The sequence below is a fragment of the Tursiops truncatus genome, chromosome 3 (assembly GCF_011762595.2).
Source record: "Tursiops truncatus isolate mTurTru1 chromosome 3, mTurTru1.mat.Y, whole genome shotgun sequence".
Lineage (NCBI taxonomy): Eukaryota > Metazoa > Chordata > Mammalia > Artiodactyla > Delphinidae > Tursiops > Tursiops truncatus.
Genome location: NC_047036.1, coordinates 157,401,410 through 157,417,086, shown reverse-complemented (window position 1 = coordinate 157,417,086; position 15,677 = coordinate 157,401,410). Strand labels below are relative to the sequence as shown.

Here is a 15,677-nt window from a genome sequence, read left to right as displayed (position 1 = left end):
CTTTTCTATACACTAATAATAAACTATCAGAAAAAGGAAGCAAGGAAACAATCCCATTCGCAAAAAGAATGAAATACCAAAGAATAAACTTAACCAAGGAGGTGAAGGATGTATACTCTGAAAACTATAAAATGCTGATGAAGGAAACTGGAGACAATACAAAGAGATGGAAAGATATCCCTTGTTCATGAATTGAAAGAATTAATATTGTTAAAATGTCCATACTCCTCAAAGCAATCTAAGAATTGAGGGCAATCCCTATCAAAATACCCATAACATTTTCCACTATAACAAATAATCCTAAAATTTATACAGAATTACAAAAGACCCCAAATAGCCAAAGCAATCTTGAGAAAAATGAACACAGTTAGAGGTATCATGCTCCCTGACTTTATACTATACCATAAAGCTATAGTAGTCAAAAGAGTACTGGCACAAAGAGAGACACATAGATTAATGGAACAGAATAGAAAGCTCAGAAATTAACCCATGCACCTATGGTCAATTAATCTACGACAAAGGAGGCAAAAATATACAATGGGGAAAAGAGAGTCTCTTCCATATGTGGTGTTGGGGAAACTGGACAGCTACATGTAAAAGAATAAAATTAGAACATTTTTTCAAACTGTATAAAAAAAACAAACTCAAAATGGATTAAAGACCTGAAAATGTAAGACCAGAAACCATAAAACTCCTAGAAGAAAACATACGCAGTACACTCTATGACATAAGTCTTAGCAATATTTTGGGGGATCTGTCTTCTCAGGCAAGGGAAACAAAAGCAAAAATAAACAAATGGGACCAAATTAAACTTAAAAACTTTTGTACAGTGAAGGAAACCATAGACAAAACAAAAAGACAACCTACTGAATGGGAGATAATATTTGCAAATGATATGTCCAATAAGGGGTTGGTATCCAAAATACACAAAAAGCTCATACAACTCTGTATCAAAGAAACAAACAACCCAATCAAGAAATGGGCAGGGCTCCCCTCGTGGCGCAGTGGTTGAGAGTCCGCCTGCCGATGCAGGGGACACGGGTTCGTGTCCCGGTCCGGGAAGATCCCACATGCCGCGGAGCAGCTGGGTCCGTGAGCCATGACCGCTGAGCCTGCGTGTCCGGAGCCTGTGCTCCGCAACGGGAGAGAGCACAGCAGTGAGAGGCCCGCGTACCGCAAAAAAAAAAAAAAAAGTCTACAAATAATAAATGCTGGAGAGTGTGTGGAGGAAAAGGAATCCTCCTACAATGTTGGTGGAAATGTAAATTTGTACAGCCACTATGGAGAACAGTATGGAGGTTCCTTTAAAAAACTAAAAATAGAGCTACCTTATGATCCAGCAATCCCACTCCTGGGCATATATCTGGAGAAACCATAATTCAAAAAGACATGCACCCCAACGTTCATTGTAGCACTATTTACAATAGCCCGGCCAAGGAAGCAACCTAAATGGCCATCGACAGATGAATGGATAAAGAAGATATGGTAGGTTGCTTCCTTGCAGCCGTGAGCTTTGGAGGCCGGGAGCGGTGGAACTCGGGCGGGCTGAGATCTGTGCTGGGAAGGGCGCCGGACTTGCATCGGAGCAGCACTTAGGAGACACGGTGCAGTTGAACAGAGCCATCATGAGGACGACAGCCCTAGGGCCCATTCACTTGCTGGAGCTCTGTGACCAGAAGCTCATGGGGCTTGTCTACAACGTGGACAATAAGGACATAGTGTGGCTGGAGGAGATCGAGGAGGAGGCCGAGCGCACGTTCACCAGAGAATTCAGCAAAGAGCCCGAGCTGATGCCCAAAACACCTTCTCAGAAGAACCGACGGAAAAAGAGACGGATTTCTTATGTTCAGGATGAAAAGAGAGACCCCATCCGGAGAACGCTGTCCCACAGAAAGACGCGGAGCAGCCGTCAGAGCTCCCGGCGCCTCCGTAACAAGGACAAGCTGGCCACAGTGGTGGGGGAGAACGGCTCCGTCCTGCGGCGGGTGACCCGTGCGGCGGCCGCAGCTGCAGCGACCTCCGCGGCAGCCGCTCCTTCGCCCACCCCTGAATCTCCCACGGTGCTGACCAAGAAGCCCAAGGACAGCCTGGCCCTGTGCCAGCTGGTACCCGTGGTGGAGACTGGCATCAGCGAGCGCCGGAGCGCTGAGCAGCACCTCAGCCAGCTCCAGTCTGCCCAGGCTCCGTCCCCCACCCCGGCTCCGGCCACGGCTTCGGCCTCCCATATCACCTTGACCTCGGAGGACGATTCAACACCCCAGAAGTCAGAGGCTGAGAGACTGGAGTCTGTCCCCGTGAGCTCCCTGATAACTACACCCCAGGACCCCAAGAGCCGAGGGGGCGGGGCAGAAAGGTCCGCCTCCAAGCTCAGAATTGCCGCGACCTCCCCAGGCCCGCAGGACTCACCCAGCTCTCTGGCCTCCCCGTGGCGGGAGCGGGTGCTGGCTCCCATCCTGACAGATAACTTCTCCACGCCCACGCGCTCCCATGTGGGCCGCGGATCGGTGCGGCGCAGCCTGATCGCCCCGTCCTCCCCGGGGCCCCAGGTCTCGCTGGCCCAGAATTACTCCCTGGTTTCCAAAGAGGAGAGCACCGTCCGAAGATCAAGCAGAAGGATTGCCAGGAAGGCCACCAAAGAGCCGGCCGCCTCATCTGCCACAGTTACCTGGAGAGGCTCCTGCATGTCGAGGTGCCCCAGAAAGCGAGCCCCAAGGCGGAGGAGCCCAGCAAGGAAGCTGAGCCGGAGAGGACGGCCGAGCCGGAGGTCCCCAAAGCAATGGCAGTGCCTTGCGGCTCCGCAGTGCCACCAAGATCGCCATTAGCATGCCCGGCTCGCAGCCTGCAGCCGGCGGCCAGGGAACGCCCTCTAAAGGGTGGCGGGAGGCCGAGACTGACCAAGCAGATGGCCCCCAAGGAGCCGCCTCCGAGTGCCAGGAGGAAGCGCAGCTACAAGCAGGCAGTGAGTGAGCTGGACGAGGAGCAGCAGCTGGGGGGTGAGGAGCTGCAGCCCCCCAGCAGCAAGACCCCTTCCCCGCCCTGTCCCGCCAGCAAGGTGGTGCGGCCCCTCCGGCCCCTCCTGTAGACCGTGCAGAGGAACGAGCTGCTCATGACCCCGACCTCGACCCCCAACAGCAGCATCATGAAATCCTTCATTGAAGCGCAACGCTCCCCTGCGCGTGGACCCCAAGGAGGAGCTGCAGCGGCTGGAGAACCTGCGGCGTTAGGAGTAGGCCGAGCAGCTCCGCGGGCAGAAGGTGGAGGACAAGCGGCGGCGGCTGGAGGAGGTGAAGCTGAAGCGTGAGGAGCGCCTCCCTAAGGCGCTGCAGGCCCGGGAACGGGTGAAAAGGATGAAGCAGGAGAAGGAACAGATCGAGCGGCAGTTTGCTCAAATCGACGAGAAGACGGAGAAGGCCAAAGAGGAGCGTCTAGCCGAGGAGAAGGCCAAGAAGATGGAGGGGGTGGAGGCGTTCAAGAGGCAGCAGGAGGAGGAGGCGCGGAGGCTCAGGTGGCTACAGCAGGAGGAGGAGGAGGAGGAGGAGGAGAGGCGCCCCCAGGAGCTGCTGCCGAAGAGGAAGGAGGAGGAGCGGGAGCGGCGGCGGGAGCGGGAGCGGGGGCGGGAGCGGCGGCGGGAGCGGGAGCGGCGGCGGGAGCGGCGGCGCGAGCGGGAGCGGGAGCGGCGGCGGAGCGGGAGAGGCTCCAGGCCCAGAGGGAGCTGCAGGAGAGGGAGAAGGCCCTGCGGCTACAGAAGGAGCGGCTGCAGAGGGAGCTGGAGGAGACGAAGAAGGAAGAACAGCAGCGCCTGGCTGAGCAGCGGCTGCAGGAGGAGCAGGAGAAAAGCCAAGGAGGCCGCGGTGGCCAGCAAAAGCCTGAACGTGACCGTGGACGTGCAGTCTCCAGCTTGTACCTCGCATCAAATGACTCCACAGGGCACCGCCCCCACCCAAGATCAACCCAGATAACTACGGGATGGATCTGAACAGCGATGACTCCCCTGATGACGAGGCCCATCCCCGGAAGCCCATCCCCAGCTGGGCCAGAGGCACCCAGCTTAGCCAGGCCACCATCCGGCAGTACTACCACCCCCGGAACCTCCTGCAGCTCTTCGGAACCATTCTCCCACTGGACTTGGAGGACATCTTCAAGAAGAGCAAGCCCCGCTACCATAAGCGCACCAGCTCTGCCGTGTGGAACTCGCCGCCCCTGCAGGGCACCAGGGTCCCTGGCAGCCTGGCCTACAGCCTGAAGAAGCACTGAGCCAGGTCCTCGGGCCTGCTCGGCAGCCTCAGCCTTCATCTGTGTCTATACGTCTGTGTCTCTGGTGCCATCCTGCCTGGTATCCTGTTGCTGAGGGTTCGGTCAAGTGTATATAAACGTCCTCTGTGTGCTACAGGGGGAAGGCGGCTCGGGCCTGCTGGGAGGCTGAGCTTGTTGGGTGTTCGGGGAAGACCCAGGCCCAGCCTTGCCTGGTCTGCTGACAGCACTCTGTAAATAGGTTGTTAGAGTTCAGCTGAATTTTAGCCTCTAGTGTTTGAGAGCTAGAGTAATAAAGTCTATTCCTTCAAGCCTGCTGTGAGTATCATGAAGACTGGGCTTCTCTTCAGAAAGCCCTGGACCCTGGCCCCGTCTCGGGCCGCTGGATGGGCTAGAGGAATAGGAACTGCTTATACTCCTGGGGTGTGCGTCAAGGTCTCCTGGGTCCCACCCCCAGAGATGCCGATGGAGTGGGTGATTCTGATGCCAGCCCTGGACAACCCTGAGAAACACTTCAGTTACTTTCATGTTGGGGCAGGTGACGATACTTCCTGTTTTTCTGGGGAGCGCCCTGCCTGTAAAGGGGGCCTCATTCCAGTGGTAAGACCTGGAGTTGAGGTCAGGAGAATTGGGCTCTTGACACAGCTCTGCCACTTAAGAGAGGCCCTCAGCCCCTCCACGCCTCAGGCTCCACCCACCCTTGCTGCACGGATGGTGAAAGGACTTAAGAACGTGGACATGCTGCTGAAGCAGGAGATCTGGGTTAGGAAGGGAACATCTCTTGAAACTCCCTCAGGACCAGTACGTGCAAGTAGTTGAGATGTTTCTCCAACAAATCCAGGCAGCTGCTAATTAAATGCTTAGTGTCCATGGAAGCTGGCCCTGCCCCATCGCTGCCAACCATGTTTTAAACGTGCCACAGCTTCATCATCTCCTACTCCAGCCCCTGGAATGGGGGTTGGTGAATTTGGGCCTATGGGCCAAATCAAGTCGCAATCCATTTTTGTAAAGTTTCATTGGAACCCGCCCAGTAGAAATGAATGCCTGTTGTCTCCGGCTGCTCTGCTGAGGGCAGAGTTAAGTAGTTACAACAGAGGCCTTATGGTTCGCAAAGCTGAGAATATTTACTGTGAACCTTTACAGAAAATGTTTGCTGACCCTGCTTTAGGACAAAATCAAGGCTGAATATAAGAGAGCTTTTTAAAATGAGTAAAGAGTGAATGCACACAACAGGCTGAAATCTAGAAGATTCCACCATGCAAAGAAAATCATTTTACAGTTCATTCAAATACGGTGCGAATTTAAATTTGTTCCATATGTTCTCTGATGAGAAACTGTTGTGTTGAGTCAACTGGTGAGTGTGTCTTTGCCTGAAACCACAATGTCAATGGGGAGCATATAGATGGATGTCCAGTTGTTCTAGAGCCATTTGTTTAAAAGACTATTCTTTTTCACTGAATTTCTTTTGTATCTTTGTCAAGAGTCAATCAGCCATATTTGTATGGGTCTATTTCCAGACTTTGTATTCCCTTTCATTGATCTATGGGTCTCTCCTTTTACCAATACCACATGGCCAAGATTACTGTAGCTTGTATAAGTCTTAAAAATCTGGTAGTGAGGCTTCCCTGGTGGCGCAGTGCTTGAAGGTCCGCCTGCCGATGCAGGGGACACAGGTTCGTTCCCTGGTCCTGGAGGATCCCACATGCCGCGGAGCGGCTGGGCCCCTGAGCCATGGCCACTGAGCCTGCGCGTCCGGAGCCTGTGCTCTGCGGCGGGAGAGGCCGCAACAGTGAGAGGCCCGCGTACCGCAAAAAAAAAAAAAAAAAATCTGGTAGTGCGATTTCTCCATCTTTATTCTTTTCAAAATTATTTTGGCTTTTCTATCAATTTTGCCTTTCTGTATAAATTTTAGAATCTGTTTATCTATACAAAAACACTGCTGGGATTTTGATTGAAATTACATTAAATCTATATAAGTTTGGGGAGAATTCACATGTTTATAATAGTGAGGCTACTAATCCATGAACATGATATATCTCTTCACTTATTTACATCTTTGGTTTCTTTTATCAGCATTCTGTAATTTCAGCATGCAGATCCTATATAAGTTTTGTTAGATTTATAGCTAAGTATTTATTTTCTTGGAGCTGTTATAAATGGTATTGTCCTTCTAAAAAAAAAAGAAGATATGGTATATATATACAACGGAATAGTACTCAGCCATACAAAGAATGAAATAATGCCATTTGCAGCAACATGGATGGACCTAGAGATTATCACACTAAGTGAAGTAAGCCAGACAAACGTGATATTGTTTATATGTGGAATCAAATAAATGAACTTATGTACAAAACAGAAGTAGACTTACAGACACAGAAAACAAAGTTATGGTTACCAAAGGGGAAAGGGAGAGAAGAATAAATTAGGAGGTTGGGATTAACACATATACACTACTATATGTAAAATAGATAACCAACAAGGACCTACTGTATAGCACAAGGAACTATACTCAATATTTTGTAATAACCTGTAAGGGAAAAGAATCTGAAAAATAATATATGTGTATATAGATATATGTGTGTATACAACTGAATCACTTTGCTGTACACCTGAAACTAACACGACGTTGTAAATCAACTATACTTCAAATTTTTTTAATTAAAATGAATCTGAGAGATCAAAGTGAAAAAAAAGTGGGCAGAATACCTGAATAGACATCTTTCCAAAGAAGACATACAGATGGCCAACAGGCACACGAAAAGATGCTCAACGTACTAACCATCAGGGAATAGCAAATCGAAAGCACAATGAGATATCACTTAATACCTGTCAGAGCAGCTATCATCAAAAGACCAAAAATAGCAAGTGTTGGCAGGATGTGGAGAAAAGAGAACCCTAATACACTGTTGACAGTTATGTAAATTAACACAGCCACTACGGAAAACAGTGTGGAGGTTCCTCAAAAAACTAAAAATCCAGCTATTCCATCATGGGTATATATCTGAAGAAAACAAAGGCCATAATTCAAAAAGATACATGCACTCCAATGTTCATAGCAGCATTATTTACAATTGCCAAGATTTGGAAGCAAACTAAGTGTCCATCAATGGTTGAATGAATAAAGAAGATGTGATATATATATATAGAGTTATATATATATATATATATATATACACACACATATAATTATATATCTAGTTATACATATAATTATATACCTAGTTATAGACATAGGTATAGATAGCTATAAAATGGAATAATACTCAGCCATAAAAAGAATGACGTTTTTCCATTTGTAACAACATGGATGGATCTGGAGAGTTTTATGCTGAGTGAAATAAGTCAGAGAAAGACAAATAGTACATGTTTTCATGTATCTGTGGAATCTAAAAACAAACGAATGTAATAAAACAGAAACAGACTCACAAATACAGAGAATAAACTAGTGGTTACCAGTAGGAAAGGGGGTAGAGGGAGAGGCAATATGGGGTAGGGGATTAAGAGGTACAAAATACAAGGTATAAAATAAATAAGATACAATATAATATGTTGCACGGAGACTATAGCCAATATTTTATAACAACTTCAAACGGAGTATAATCTACATAAATATCAAATAACTATGTTGTACACCTAAAACTAGCATAATACTGTAAATCAACTATACTTCAATTTAAAAAAAAAGTATTCCCTGTCTGTGTGACTTTGCCGAACATCGGAGTAGACCAGGAAGGAGGGTGTTTTGAAAAACAAGAATGGGGGTCGGAGACCTGTCTAGGTGGAGCTTGTCTATTTCCACAGGTTTGTAGCTCAAAGAACTCTGTGTGGCCTGAGGCAGGGCAGTTGTCTGGTACCCACTGAAAACTGGGTCTGACATTGTGAGCAGTGGCAGAGGTCAGTTATTTAAGAAGGCTTCCCACCTGCTAGTGGAGGTAAGATGAGAGCAGGTCCAGGTCAGCTTAAATGGAGAGCACTGAGAGAGATGCATCTCCTCTAGATGTCATGTCATGGATTGCCATGTGCCAAACAAGCAGAGGGTTTGAGACTGTTTCACATTCCATAGTATGAGGCTCTGGAGCCCCTTGAGAAGGAGCTGTGTGACATAAGGCAAAGTGAGGCAGCAAGACAAGACTGTTGGCCAAAAAAGGCTGAGAGTGACACGGTCCCATCTCTTCATTGCATGTCAGCCCACTCTACATTGATGCTTCCAGTGTTTGGAATGTTCAAATGCTCATTCCCTCCTTCACCCCTCTCCCCACACTCTTACCACAAAGCCAGACTATTTTCCTTGAATTTTTCCTGATAGAAGGGGTATGACAATCAACCTTGAAAATGTTTAATTACTTTATTCATTCACTGTAACTTTAAAATCACTTCAGTTCCTGTCTAGCATGGAATGGAGGCAGACAACAAGGTAATTCAGTGTGAGCTCACTGCCATGGCTATTTGGAACTCCTGAAGCAACAGGCAGAATGCTACTTCCAGGGAAAGTGTGACTTCCTGTGGGGAGGGAGGGAGGGAAGAATAGAAAGGGAGAGAAGGAGAATATTCTTTTTATAAATCTTGTAGAGGTCTTGTTGTATAAATGTGAATACGTGAATTTGCTAATTTTCAGTAAGGCAGAAGTTGATAGACAAAAGAACAAATGTGAAGTGAATTTACACCAGAGGCCCTAGAAGGTGGGAAGTATAAAGACAAGATGTGGTTGGAGAAAAGGGGATAGGGAGGATGAATCAAAGGAAGGGGAAAAAAAGAATCTAGGAAAAAACAGTCAGTTCAGTTTGGGGAGAGAGGTGTTGGAACCACATGTGTGTGCCGTGTAACCGGATGTAGAACTGCCAGGGTGTGGATTGGGGTTGGATGTCCATCTCTTTCGGACCATAGAAGAGGGCAATAGAACAAGGAATGGTAGGTCAGACTAGCTGTTTCAGGTGAGGCCTCGCCCAAGACTTTGATGAAATCCCCGGGTAGGTGGCCATGGGGCTCAGGGCTACAGTTTCAGAAACTCAGGTTTCTTGATCTGTTCATAAATCTGAGGAAGCAATGCAACCAAAGTCCCCAAGAGACTATGTAAATGAAAATTCCACTCCCTGACAATTCACACTACTGTCAGCAGAGGGCGCCCCTGCCCAATGAAGACCAAATGCAAATTAAAAACTTGTTTCAAGGCAGTTAATCTGGGCAGTAGGGTTACGGATGAACTTTGTTTTCTTTTTCTTTTTCTACATCTTACAAGAGTTATACAATGCAAATATACACTACTTATAAGATCACCAAAATTATGTGAAAATAAGATTTATTCTGCAACTTTCTGTCAAATGGTATAGAAAGTTATATATATTTGCCATATTACAAAATATTAATTGTCATATCATCTCAATGGAAGGGATATGAGTCTTCTTGGTACTAGTCTTTCAACTTCTCTATGGGCTTGAAAATTTTCATAATAAAAACTTGGGGAATATCTTGAATATAAATTTGAAAAAAAAAAAAAAGCTTGGGGAGGAAATAAAAGATATTCACATCTATTAATTCAAGGACCACTTCTACCTAAAAAATAGAGCCAGTCTCCTAGATAGCAATATCCTCACCCCTAGGGATTGGTGAGTAAATGTTAAAAAATTCTTATTCTCAAAATATTTGTTTAAACATTCCCTTCTGGTTAAATAAATCTTACATTTCAGGGACAGAACATAGTACCTAAGACCACCAGGTACCACTGTCCCTTAACAAACTACCCCAAAACTTGGCATCATAAAACAACTGTTTTATTTTACTCCCTATTTGTGGGTCATAAATTCAGGAAGTGTTTGGCTGGGCAGTTGTCACTTGGGGTGTCCCATGCAGTTTCAGGTAGGTGTCAGCAGAGCAGCAGACGTCCAAGGACCCCACCCCACCCCACCCACCCCTGGGCTGGATATGCAGTGTGGGTGACTCACAGGGCTGCAGCCTCTCCAGCAATGCAGCCTCAGGGTCATTGGACTTCTTACAAGGCAGCTCCACACAGCTCAAGGCTCAGAATTTGTGCAGTCCAGCAAACGAGGCAGAACCCAGCTCCCCTTTCATGACCTGGGGCCTCACTCCTGCCCACTGCGTGGTTTCATGTAGGCCAAGGTGGCTAGTACCACCACGGTAAGAGAAGTTTTAGCTGAACACACGGCTACCTCTCCGTTTCCCTGTCTCCCCTGCAACTGGGGGGACTAGAACAAGTTCTGGTGACTGGGAGATGAGGGAAGGAGATATGCACAAATTCTAGGTTTCATTCTAAAAGGAAAGAGGCTTGCCCTCCCCTTCTCTTTCCTTCCTATCTGACTGGAGCCAGGGCACCATCTTGGACTGGGTGCTAGGAACCATGTGTTGAAGATGGTAGGACAAAGAAACAGAAGACTGAGTTCTTGGTGGGTGTGAATCTGCTGTAGCCGCCTCAAAATACCACCCACCTGGACTTCTGAGTGAATGAGGAATAAAACATCTTATTTAGGCCACCATTGTGTTGCGTTTCTGTGTTTTGGCTACCAGACTCGATACCCTATAAGGTAAAAGTCTGCTGCTTTTAATACAAGTGCATCTCCTGGAAGGGACACAGATCCCTGTGAAACAGAGCAGGACCCCGTGGGGCCTTTCTGGGGACAGATCTCCACCCCCACCCGCACTCCTGTTGTGAAAAAGCTTTTCATTTTCTAGGCCTTCCCTGAGTTCCAAAGAGCAGATTTAATCAGAGAAGTGAGAAAATGCAGAAGCACTGGAAAACAGTCAAGCAAGATTCTGTGCCTCAAGACAGGAGATGTGGTGTCTGTCCCCATACCAGCAAGGGCCCTGACCTCTGCTCCTAGGTGGAGGGTGTGTGGGAGAACAGACAGAGATTCAAGGCCCCGGCTGGGCTGTAGGCAAACCCCTGATCGCTAAGGAAATCCTTTCAGGTAGCCTGAAGTCCCAAGTGTTTGTTAAAGATATTTAAGGAAGAGGGTAAATGATGAAAATTATGGTGAAGGTGAATATTTGACATGGTTACATGTAAATGTTTAACTTACATAAAGCTAAATAAATATTTATGTAAAGTTATGGCTTTTATAGATGATTTACCGATTTATCTACATATAGGAGAAAGATGCCTGATAGGAGTAAACAGAGATGGGACTGGGGGAGGAGTGTGGTATGTACGTGTGAATGTTTTATTATCTGCTTTCTGAAATGAATATATTTCGCTTTTTTTTTTTTTTTTTTAACATCTTTATTGGGGTATAATTACTTTACAATGGTGTGTTAGTTTCTGCTTTATAACAAAGTGAATCAGTTATACATATACATATGTTCCCATATCTCTTCCCTCTTGCGTCTCCCTCCCTCCCACCCTCCCTATCCCACCCCTCCAGGCTGTCACAGAGCACCGAGCCAATATCCCCGTGCCATGCGGCTGCTTCCCACTAGCTATCTACCTTACTACGTTTGTTAGTGTGTATATGTCCATGACTCTCTCTCGCCCCGTCACATCTCACCCTTCCCCCTCCCCATAACCTCAAGTCCGTTCTCTAGGAGGTCTGCGTCTTTATTCCTGCCTTACCCCTAGGTTCTTCATGACATTTTTTTTTTCTTAAATTCCATATATATGTGTTAGCATACTGTATTTGTCTTTTTCTTTCTGACTTACTTCACTGTGTATGACAGACTCTAGGTCTATCCACCTCATTACAAATAGCTCAATTTCGTTTCTTTTTATGGCTGAGTAATATTCCATTGTATATATGTGCCACATCTTCTTTATCCATTCATCCGATGATGGGCACTTAGGTTGTTTCCATCTCCGGGCTATTGTAAATAGAGCTGCGATGAACATTTTGGTACATGACTCTTTTTGAATTTCGGTTTTCTCAGGGTATATGCCCAGTAGTGGGATTGCTGGGTCATATGGTAGTTCTATTTGTAGTTTTTTAAGGAACCTCCATACTGTTCTCCATAGTGGCTGAACCAATTCACATTCTCACCAGCAGTGCAAGAGGGTTCCCTTTTCTCCACACCCTCTCCAGCATTTATTGTTTCTAGATTTATTGATGATGGCCATTCTGACTGGTGTGAGATGATATCTCATTGTAGTTTTGATTTGCATTTCTCTAATGATTAATGATGTTGAGCATTCTTTCATGTGTTTGTTGGCAGTATATTTCGCTTTTGTAACAAGAAAAAAGGAAATGATACCTTTCACTTTATTTATTTATTTATTTATTTTGTGGTACACGGGCGTCTCACTGTTGTGGCCTCTCCCGTTGCGGAGCACAGGCTCCGGACGCGCAGGCTCAGCGGCCATGGCTCACGGGCCCAGCCGCTCCGCAGCATGTGGGATCCTCCCGGACCGGGGCAGGAACCCGTGTCCCCTGCATCGGCAGACGGATTCTCAACCACTGCGCCACCTGGGAAGCCCACCTTTCACTTTAAAAGGTTGTTGCATCTAACAATCTAAACTCAGCACACACACCCCCTAAGCTCCCCTTCCCCCCACCCCAGCTCCACCGGTCCCAATCCCCATCCTCAACTCCGCTGTCAGCCCTACACCTGGCCCCCTACCACGCCCCCAGGTACGACCCCCCAGCCTTGGTCCGGTTTTGAACAAACCCCAGGGGATCAACCCAAGGCTCGGGGGGACCCTGGCCAGAGACTCTATCCAACACATCCGTCCACACCGGGATGACTCAGCCCACAAATAGAATCCCACCTGAATGACCCAGATAAGAGAAGAGGACCTAGGCCAAGAGACTTGTGCCGTGGAGGGAAGGCGGAAACACCAGTGGTTGGAGAGAATGGCAGGAAATGGAGGAGGAAGGGCTTTGGGTCCCTGGCAGAGGCTGAAGGGCCAAGGCCAAGGCGCAGGAGTGGTGGGATGGCTCAAGCCGTTTCTGGGCCCACAAACACACCAGGTCCCCGTGAGGCCTCCTGTGGGCAGCTGAGACGCCGACAAACCCTCCGCCCACGGGAACTTGCAACCTGCAAGCGCCTTGCCAGTCGGTCACCGACGTTTCAGTGAGGGCCTGAGGTAGGAGGTAGAGGGGCCCCTGGGCTGGACAGCTGGTGTTTGCCAAGTGGAGTAAAATTGGAGCTTTTTTTCCCTAGACACTCCAAGGCCAAAGTTAAAGGCAGGAGCTGAGCTCTGCTGGAGTAAAGAGATAAGATGACCGTTCCTGAGACCAAGGAGACCTCCCTGACTACACATGCGCAGTAAGGCTCCTAGGGGGTCAAAAAGGAGGGGGCGCCACCGCACAATAGGTGATGCCAAAACTCCCACAGGCCTCTGTGCTGGAATCCATCTTGGCAAATGTTGTGCACGCATATGGGGAGGGTCCTAGGGCAGGTCAGGTGTGAGAAAAGAAACAAGATAATTGGCCAAAGGTAAACAGAGACCGGGAAAAACTGCCCTATATAAATGATTTAACTGCCCTTTTACTGTGCTTCTCCCCACCAGGGAGGACACCTACACCCTTTCTCTCCTGGTGTATATTTCTGCCTTGCTTCTGTCTTAAATAAATCAACAGTTTCTCTGTGTGCTCTCCCACATGTTATGCTGTGTCTCTGATAATAAACTCTGTACCTGTGTTTTACAGTTTTTTTCCTCATTGAGAAATTCATTTTTCAAATGGGGCAAGAGCCAGGGGAACTTTGCTTTTAGTCTCTAGCCCCTGGTGGTGTAGTGGTTAGGATTCCTGGTTTTTCACCCAGGTTACCCAGGTTCAATTCCTGGGCAGGGAACTAAGATCCTGCTTTAAGCCACCACTCACTGCCCTCTCCCGAGATCAGGCCCACCTGGCCTGTGTTGAGCTGGGTGAGCTCTTTGGTATTATCTTTAATCTCCAAAGTCAAGGTTAGCAGAATTCTGAAGGATTTAATGACACCATGTTTTTCCATTTGGTATGTCCGCTTGCTTTGTTATCCACAGGAGGTTCATGCTCTATGAGGGCTGGCAGCCATGCACACATGAATCACATCTGAGGATGCCTTGGCATAGTGAATGTGGCCTCTCTGGGGACCCGCATCAAAAGGAAGAGAAACAGGACACAGAGACCCCTGAAAGTGCTCCTCACTTAAGGACAAACCTGAGAAACCTGCCTGAATCTTCAGAGGGTCTCCTCCTCTACAATCTCCCTGGGAGGGCTGCCCTCCCACCCCCACCTGCTGTTTGGCCTGGGAGCCCAGGCCCACCCACCAACCTGGAGCCTGTGGGAGGGGAGACCAGAGTACAAGGGAGGCAGAGGAGACGGCCTTGGAGCAAAGGCTGTAAAGGAGAGAAAGGGGAGGGTCCTGATTAAGTAGTGATTAACATGGGTTCCATTCAAATCCTGGCTCCACCCCAACCAGGTGTGTGGCCTTGGGCAAAGGACCCTCTCTGTGCCCAGTTTGCTCCTCACCTGTAAAACGGAGCAATACTTAACTACCCATGATCTCTTTGAGGATTAAAGGAGTTCATTCTAATTTGTGGAGCACTCAGAACAATGCACTTGGTAAGCAACTGTTAATTTAGTGCTAAGAACATGGATTCTGGCAGCCAAAACACACCTGGCCCAATTGTGTCGAGACAGAGAGCCTTGCCAATCACAGCTAATGATCACCTCTCTACCCCCAAACAGGGTTTAAACATCCACCTAAGAGCACATGGGAAGAAAAAACTAGCTCTACAACAATCTAAAAGGTTAAGATGAATGTCTGACCCTGGTTCCCTCAGCCCAGAAGTGAGGCCAGAGTTGCTCCCTCAGTGACCTGGTGACACCCCCTTCTCCACAACTCATCCATCTGGTGTGAAGCTCGAGGATGGTTTCTGTCAACAAAGTCACCTAGCTCAGGGTTTTCAAACCCACTGATGAAATCAAGTTGGTAGGTCACAAGCAGCATTAAAAAAATAATAAAAATAGTGGAAAATAGAAACTCTTAGGATAGTTTCAGGTAAAGTTTGCCATTTACGTGTGGGTGTCTTGGGTGGCAGTGTAAAAGGCATCCTCACACTCTTAGTGCTACTGCCAGCGTTGATCCAGTTGTCAGCTCTGCATCCTGGAAGGTGCTGGAGGATGCCTAGCAAATGCTGCCTCGGCCAGCAGAGGGCATCCCACCCGAGGTGCCCATTTCAGGAGGGACTGCCTGCATTCTCTCTCGGACCAGGGCTTGAGGGCCCCACTGCCCACCTCTAGAGAAGATTAGCACTGGGGGAGTGAAGCCTTGGGCCCTCTCCACCTCCAAGCCTGGCCTTTCTTTCCCACCTAGGCCCCTCCTTAGCTCTCCTACTCCCTGCTCCTATCTTCCCGTCATCTGCTTTCCTTCCTCCAACTGACCTCCTTCCTCTCACCTGTGCAGCCCCTTCCTTTAGGCCTCATTCTTTTCCTTGCTTCCTCCACCTTTCTCCTCCCTTTTCCACCCCCAACTCCTTTACCAGGACACACAAACACACAGAG

The 15,677-nt window shown here is 48.0% G+C and overlaps 1 pseudogene; it reads left to right on the top strand.

Annotated features, from left to right (window-relative positions):
• Positions 1 to 1,400: 1,400 nt before the first annotated feature.
• LOC117311682 (inner centromere protein pseudogene) lies at positions 1,401 to 6,892 on the top strand (annotated as a pseudogene).
• The last annotated feature ends 8,785 nt before the right edge of the window (positions 6,893 to 15,677 follow it).